The sequence below is a fragment of the Miniopterus schreibersii genome (assembly GCF_964146895.1).
Source record: "Miniopterus schreibersii genome assembly, chromosome: 13".
NCBI classification, from domain to species: Eukaryota; Metazoa; Chordata; class Mammalia; order Chiroptera; family Miniopteridae; genus Miniopterus; species Miniopterus schreibersii.
This window is the reverse complement of record NC_138113.1, coordinates 53,817,621-53,825,919: the sequence shown is the minus strand read 5'-3', so window position 1 is coordinate 53,825,919 and position 8,299 is coordinate 53,817,621.

The window sequence follows — 8,299 nt, the reverse complement described above, 5'->3', positions numbered from 1 at the left end:
ATATGAGCGGTCAGTTCAGGCTATTTACCTTTATTGTTATTATTGATACATTTGGATATAATTCGCTGTCCTCTTTCTCTTATGTTACCAAGCTCTTTCTTTGCATCTCCTTTCACTGCCTATTAAATTGATCAAATTTTTTCTCTCACCCACTTTCCCTCTACTGGTTGGGACACTACACATTGTATTTTTATTCTTTTAGTAGTTATGTCTCGATCACGTGCATCTGAGTTACGGGATAAAATCAATGCCAAGGACCGTCAAAGCGTCAACTCCATTACCCACACCCACCCCCCTGTTTCCAAGTAGTGTTAGCTACTATTTTATTTTTGACTTACTTTTAACATCCCCAATTATGTATTATCATTGGCAGTGGTATAAATCAATGACTGTTTAGATTTATATGTGGATAAATTTCTTTGTTTGCTGTGCTAAATTGTTCTCCACAGGTAGAGGCAGCCACATCTGCCATCCCACATGCTTCTGCAGTACGACCTTGACACTTTCCCATCAAGAAGTGATGAGCAGTTCCTCTCTCCTTGAGTCTGGGATGACCTTCGTGACTTGTTTCAGTCAAACCTATGCGCCTTCCACTCAGTCTCCTGGGGCGTCCACTCTGAGGACACTCCCACGGAAAGACCATGCGTAGGTGCCACAGTCCTCATTTACCCAGAAGCCTCTGGTTCAGCCACCTCAACTACCAGGAGCACCCCTGAGAACAAAGAAATGCAGTTTTAAATAATATATGTATATGCTGCCAAGAACATATACCACAATTCTGCACTTTTAAAAAATATATATGTTTTTATTGAGTTCAGAGAGAGGAAGGGAGAGGGAGAGACAGAAACATCAATGATGAGAGTCATTGATCAGCTGCCTCCTGCACGCCCCGTACTGGAGATCAAGCCTGAAACCCGGGTATGTGCTCTTACCGGGAATTGAACTCTGACCTCCTGGTTCATAGGTCAACACTCAACCACTTCGCCACACCTGCCGGGGTATTCTGCACGTTTTTTTTTCAAATGCCTCCAGGGCTTTCACCCTGCAGCCTAATTATCTGTAGAATTCGTCAAAGGGTAGAGAATTTGGAATCAGTCCTGGTTTAACCTATACTAGCTACTTAGCCTTGAGCCTCAGTTTTCCTATCTGTAATGTACCCAAGTCCCACAACCGGTGGGTGGTAGAGACCAGCTCTGTGCAGCGACACTAATAGTACTTAGCCCCGGCTGGCATATCACAGGCCCCAGGAAATGTTTGCCGACTGTCTGACTGAAAACATGTGTTAACCAAGTCCCTCGTGAAGACTCAGCCAAAGGCAGATGCATGGGCACCACAGAGGGGCAGAGGGGACGGCATGGGGCAGGCTGTATGCACACGTGGTGCCCAAAGCCTGTATCTAGCTGCCCAGAGACCCACGGGAACTCAGCCCTCAGGATAGCGTGGCCCACTGAGCCGGAATCAGAGGCCCTGCCTTCCCCCCAGCAGATGCTGTCACGGGGAGGAGCAGAAAGGCACCAGCAGTCAGCAGCACAGAGCCCAGGGGGCAGAGACGCCCCATTGTTAACCCTTCACCCCTGGGGTTGGGTTCCTTCTCACCCAGCTTCTTAAAGCTCCGGTGGGGAGGAGAGGCCCCAAGGAGACAGAATAGGCTGGAGCCCTCTGGCACCCAGCATTTGGAGTCCCAGCCTCGCCACACAGTGGAAGAAGCGTCACTCCTTGCCTGGGGACAGTGCCCATGGCCCAGGCACTGGACACAATGACAATGGCCAAAATGAGCATTTACAACGGGCAAAGCTCCAAGGAGCAGAGAGAAGATATTTTTGTACTCTGTGCTATTCTGGCTTTGGTGCGGGGCCAGCAGGACCTCCAGGGAACCCTGAAAAACTGCTGGAGCCCTGCTGGGCTTGGCTCAGAGGCTGAGCATCGACTGATCTAGGATTTAGGAGACCGTGGTTCGATTCCCTGGTCAGGGTATATGCCTGGTTTAGGGCTCAATCCCCAGTGGGGGGCTTGCAGGAGGCAGCTGATGAATGACTCCCTCATCATTGATGTTTCAACTCTCTCTCTCCCTCTCCCTTCATCTCTCTGAAATCAATAAAGGTATATTTTTTTAAAAAACCTGCTGGAAAGGTCAGTAGTTCGTCCTCGTGGCCGCAGAGCCCATCCTTAGCAGCCGCAGCTCCCTCCCCACCTGCTGCAGGGCCCTCACAGTGGAGGGCTCCATGGACACCCAGCTGGGCGCACACAGGGTGCACCCAGGAGGCCTGCATGCCTCTCACCCAGCCTCTCACCCTGCCTCCCTCCAGTACCCACTCTCCTTCGCCTCACAACAGCCCGTCCCATTTCTAGGGGGACACATGACTGTCAGGAACAACGGCTCCATTTCCTGGTCCTGTAGCTGAGCTTTGGCCAGTAGGATGCGCGCTGAAGGAAGGGGCCCGGTGAACACTCCTGGCCCTGCCCTGCCCTGCCCTGGCCCCTCCTCCTGCTGGCTGGGCAGCAGGCTCTCTGGGCCACGTGGAGGAGGGCAGTACCCAGCAAAGATGATGGAAAGTCAGAGTGGCCTGGCCCACGACAGCTTGGCAGAGTGGAGGCCCCAGCCCCAGGCTTGTACTTTGAAGGAAATGAGCCTCTATCGAGAGACTGAGCATTTTGTGTCTCTGTCGCTTGCACCCACACTCACAGCCCATTGGTACAGTCACTCGCAAGCACTCTCCCCCTCCCCCAGTTTGCTTCTTCCCCTTCTCTGGGGACATCAGGACCTCCTCCTGGGTGAACACACTGGGTGAGCTGGGCCTAGCCACCTTCTGCTCATCCCTCTCAGCCCTCTGAATGCCATGCTCCTGGCCCCTCCCATGTCTCTGTGTCGCTTTCCAGTGTCCTTCCTGGGCCTTATTCCTGTGTTTGTCTTGCTCATGTTGGTTTCTCCAAAGTTCAGTCTGGAATCATTATGGGGATAAAGGCTAGGCCGGCCTTGGAGGCAAAGGGGGTGCTGGGCTTCTGGGCTGGGCTGGGGGTACTGTACCCAGACTCTAAGTCGGGCCTTTCTTCCTGGCTGGCCATTGCCCACGCCCCCCAGCTGGGCTTGAGCACACTTGCATGGGCCGCTGCTCCGCTCGCAGTGGCTACCGGGTGGCCCCTCCCCCTCTGCCAGCAATTGCTGTCTTTCTCAGCTTCCAAAATGGGTTGGGTCTCCCTGGAATCATCTCTGCAGAGCCCCCTGTGGGTGCTGGACCACTTCTTGGCAAATGCATAACTCCCCCGCAAGCCACCAGTTGTGGGCGGCTGACACCCTTGCCCAGAGATCTGACTGTGCCGGTCAGAGGTCCTCAGGCCCTGGAGGTGCACCATGCCCTTGCCTCACTCCACAGCCAGCCCCACCAGGCTCGAGTGGGAAGGCTGTAGGGCACACCTATCGCCCCAAGAAAGGCACTGATGGCCCCTCCAGTAAAGGGAGGGCAGCCCCTTTAACGGTACGAGTTGGTGTTTACTGATGAGTGCAGCTCCCTGACTCACCCACTCAGTCCTCCTATTAGCCCTCAGGTGGGTCTCTTCATTCCCATTTTGCAGGTGAGAAAGCTAAGGCTCTAAAAGGGCAACCAGCTGGTCCAGGGTTCACGGCTGTTAAGTGATGAAGTCAGCATTTGAACCCAGTTCTGTCTGTTTCCAAAGTTTGTGCGCTTACCCACTCCACCGTCTTCCTGGATTAGTAACTGGAGGGCCCATCAGATTCCTCCAGCTCAACAACTGGACGCCCCGCCAGCTGACCTCATCCGCCTCCATATGATTAGCGACTCCCACATCTATCTCCCCTGCCCTGTCCTCTCCACTGAGCTTCCTGTGGATTCTCAGGCGCCCTTGAGCCATCTGACTTGATGGCTTCCAGCTGCCCCAGACTCAAATATCCTGAGCCCAGGCTTGTTCTCAGCAGGTCCTTCCCCTGGTACCTGGCATCCCCTCCCAATGTCCCCAGGGCTTAGCTTTGGCTCTATGCTGTGCCCTGATTCAATCCTGCATTGCCTCCTCCTTGGTGTCCCCAACTCATCTCCAAACCGCTCTCCTTGATCTTTCCCCAAAGCACATTGCTCCAGACCCCTCGACCCCAGGTTCCTGTTCAGAATCCTTCAGTGATTTCCTGTTTTCTACATGGCCTTTGCGATTTCGTTCCTTGCTGTCATCTTTCTCTACACACTGGAAGACCACTATTCCACTCTACCACTGGGCTAGACACTGCTGGCTGCCCATCTAGAATCCATTTCTCCTTCTTCCTCAATAGTAGAACCTCAATTTTAAACTGTTCCCCCAATAAAAACTGCACTTCTCAGCTTCCCTTGCAGCTAGTTGTGGGGAAAATTTTGGCCAGAGATGTCAACAAAAGTGTTACATAAGTTCTCCAGTAAGTCTGCATAATTGAGAACTGACTTAGCTGAAAGGAATGCTCTTTTGGTTCTTTCTCCTTCCTGCTGCCTTGAATGCTGATGTGCTGGCTGGAGCTCCAGCAACCCTTTTGGGCCATAAAATGACCTTGAGTATGAAGGCCAGTGCTAGAATGGTGGATCAGAAAAGTAAAGAGAACCTGGGTTCCTATGGCCATAGAGCTTTTGTGGTTACCCTGGATTGCCTATTTTCAACCTATTTTATGTTAAAAAGAAATGAATACCTCTTGTTTAAGCCACTATTCTCTTGGATATTCTGCTATATGCAAACAATTGTAATCTTAACTGATACAGCCAGACAGCACTGTGAGTGATTACATTTCTATGCCTTTGCATATGTGGTTCCTTCTCCCTGCAATGCATTTCTTTCCTTTCCTGCTGTTGAAAGCCCAATTATCCTACGAGGAGCAATTTTAAGATGCATTGTTCCACAAAACCTTCACCCATTCCCTGAGCATAACCACCCCCTTCTGCACCCATAGCTTTCCCAGTCCCCAGTTTGGCCCTCTTGTAGCACTTACCTAAGTACCAGGGTGGACTTCAATTGCTGAGGGACAAGAATTGGGTTTTCTTCAATCTCTGGCTACCCAGAAATTGGACAGTTCTTGGCACACAGTAGGTACTCAATAAATTTTTGTTGAACACCCCCCACCCCAGCGTGGATGCAACAGTCTTCTCAGAATAGATACCCTGACAGATGTGTGTGGGATGAGTGGGGCACAGGAAGAAGGAAAGCAGGAAACCAAAAGAGGAGAGGCCATGCCTCTTCCCTTCCCTTTCCCTCACCTCTAAGCAGCCAGGTAGGCTCCCCTCCCCCATATCCCCTTTCTATCAGGCTCCACACTCACACCAGAGGGTTGCTGGCAGGGCAGGAACCGGGGGACTCAGGGCAGTGGAGGACTTAGCGGAACCAGGGCCCAGGAAGATCTGGACAGGCCAGCAGGGTGGAAGTGGCAGCACAGACTTTACTAGGGGCTGGTTACTTTGCTGGACACCCTGGCCTCACTCTCCTGCCCTGTAGCCCCAAAGGCCCAGGGTGGAGATTCAGAGGATTTGGTGGCCCCCCCCCCTCCGAGTTGGTAGGAGGCTCCTGGGCAGGGACCACCATTTCCCTCCAGGGTACGGGACCCACGGTCAGTTCTGTTTCTTTCCACTAGGTGGTAGTGTTGGCTAAGAGCTCGGCTTCCACAGCAGGTTTCCATCGTTCACTGACTCAAGCAGACTCAGAGTTTTAGGGGCTGGAAGGAAATTTAGCTAATATATAATTAAGGTACAATTGACATGCAATTTGAGGGTCCAGCTGAATGGATTTTACCATATGTATACACACTGTCTGGCCAAGATGCAGGACACTGCCAGCACCCCAGAGGCTCCTGTGTACCCCTCTGGAAGGTGAGCACTATTCTGACTTCTAACAGCAAAGATTAGTTAGGGTTTTTTTTAACCTCATATAAATAGGAGCATGCAGTGGGTGCGGCTTGGATCTTCTCTGGATCACGTCGGTGGGGTTTAACCATGTTGTTGTTGATAAGAGTAATTTGTTTTTATTGCCATGGTGTGACCGCATGGCCATTTCCTTTTCCACGCTCCTGTTGGTGAGAGTGGGAGGTTGGGTGCCCCAGGGAGCAGCCTTGAGACAGAGGTTACTGACAGAGCTCATCAGGGAGCATTCTAAGGGTTCACAGCTTGGACTTGGGACTGGACAGAGGAGAGAGCCCCGGCAGGAGTGCAGCTGCAACAAAACCACTTAGGGCAGCACCCCAGCCTCTGAGGGACGGAGTCCCTCACTCCTGCAGTGGGCTCTGAGCAGTGCATCACAGGGCCCAGGACGACGGACATTTGGGCCGCACATTAGTCTGTGGCTATGGTTCTGAACAGTCCTGTAGCAGTCTCTCTAGACATAGGCACCTGAGCCTATTGGGTGGTCACCTAGGAGTGGAATCACTGGGTCATTCATTAGGTGGGTGGGCAAGTGTCAAACTGCCACACTGCTCCATTTGGCACTGACAAATCCTTGCTGACTACCTACTGTGAGTTTGGCCTTGATTGTTCTAGGGGCTAGTTTCCAGGCTTGGCAGCCCCCTGCCCTCTGAGATTTCGGCCCAGTGAGAACACTTGAGCTCAAGCAAATATAATAAGGTGAGGTCCCAGAGCCCTGACTGCAGGAGACAGAGGGGCTGGGTTGCCAGTGTCCCAGATTGGGCTTGGTGTCTGTGGCTTTCCACTTCTGCTCAGCCGCATGCTGGCATGAATCTGGACAAAGCTTTGGCTTCCTCAGCTGTATGGTGGGGACTGAAACAGCCATCTAGCAGTCCAGCAGCTTCTCAAAGTGCTGGAAGCATTTTAGGGCTGACCTCTGTGAAAGCCCTTTGAACTGATGGGGTCCTAGGCAAACTGACTGCCAACGAGAGGACCTTCAGGAGGGAGAGAGGGATGCGGGGAGCTGAAGGATGGGGGAGGAGGTGCGGAGGCCTCAGAAGCCTCAGTGGCCTCTCCTTCTGGGAGTTCCCCTCCTGGCTTTGAGGGCCTTGGCGCATCCTGGAGTACTGATGGCAGCCACCAGGGGCCGCCTCAATCCTGCAAAGAGCCAGTCACTGTCTTCTTGGAACAAACATTTAGGACAGCTTTGTCCTGCTTGCTGGTGGCCTGGACGGGAGGGAAAGATGCAGGCTCTATCTGCAGGCTCTATCGTGGGGCAGCCTATGCCTCACGCTCAACTACCCATAAAGCTCCCACTGTGTGTCAGCACAGTTGAATGGGGAAGACGTTGGTAACAGCTAAATGCTCAGAAGGGCACAGCGGCCTGAGTCAGGAGACAGGGAGGAGCACAGCCCAGTGGTTAAGGCGCTGGCTTTCAGCTAGACCCCCTGCAAGCCCTGGCTTGTCACTTACTGCCTGTGCTGGTGAGCAAGTTGCTTCACCTCACTGTGCCTCAGTTTCCCCATTTGAAAAATGGGGATGATTATAAAAAATACTCTTTTGAGGAGCTGCCATGACATTAGCAAGTTAACATAAAACTGGACTCAGCACAGCATGCTTGTTGGCTACATGCACATGGGAGTGGGATGGGGCTTCTGCCTGGGCAGCCCCACCCCCTGCGTCAGGCCTGGGATTTCAGTTCCTCAGAATGCCCACCCCCACTGAGGTCCTGAAGATAGGCACACACCTCCCCAGCCTGCTGGCTTTGGAAAGCCCATGTTTACAGCTCGTGCAGTAACTTTCCACACAGGCCAAGCCCAAGACCTGATTTCCCTGATAAGATTCCATAATTACCCTTTATAGGAATGTAGTTTATCAACAGGGTGCTCTTGGCTACAGCCCTCCGGGGGCCGCCCAAGGTGGGACTGTACAGGTGGATCCAGGGTCGGGGAGGAGGGAGAAGGCAGGATCTCTGGGCTCCACACTGCCCAGAGAAAAGAGGATGCCCCGTGCCTGGATCCCTCAGGCTGGGCCAGCAGGACCATGAACCATGGACCCTTGCCTCAGGCTGGACCAGCTGAACCTTCAACCTTGGACTCGTGGTGAATGCTGCTGACCTCTCGCCAGTTTGCCTCTGGCCTTTGCTTCTAGAGGAGGAACGGAGGGAGCCTGGCAAGGTGCATGGTGTGGGCGAGAAGGCCCCTGGTGGCAGCGACATCTTCTGAAGTCACCGAACATTGGGGCCGGAGAGGACCCCTGGCTTCCCGTCTTACACATGGGGAGATGCCAGGGCACAGAGGGGGCAAGGGAGGTCAAGGAAACACAGGAGGCAGCGCCTGGGTCTCCAAACCACCACCTCCCCAGCCCAGTCACTAGCACCGCTGCTCCCTGCTACTCCAGGGTCTTGCATGGGGTATCCATCCCTTTAGCCAGGTTCAGAGAAG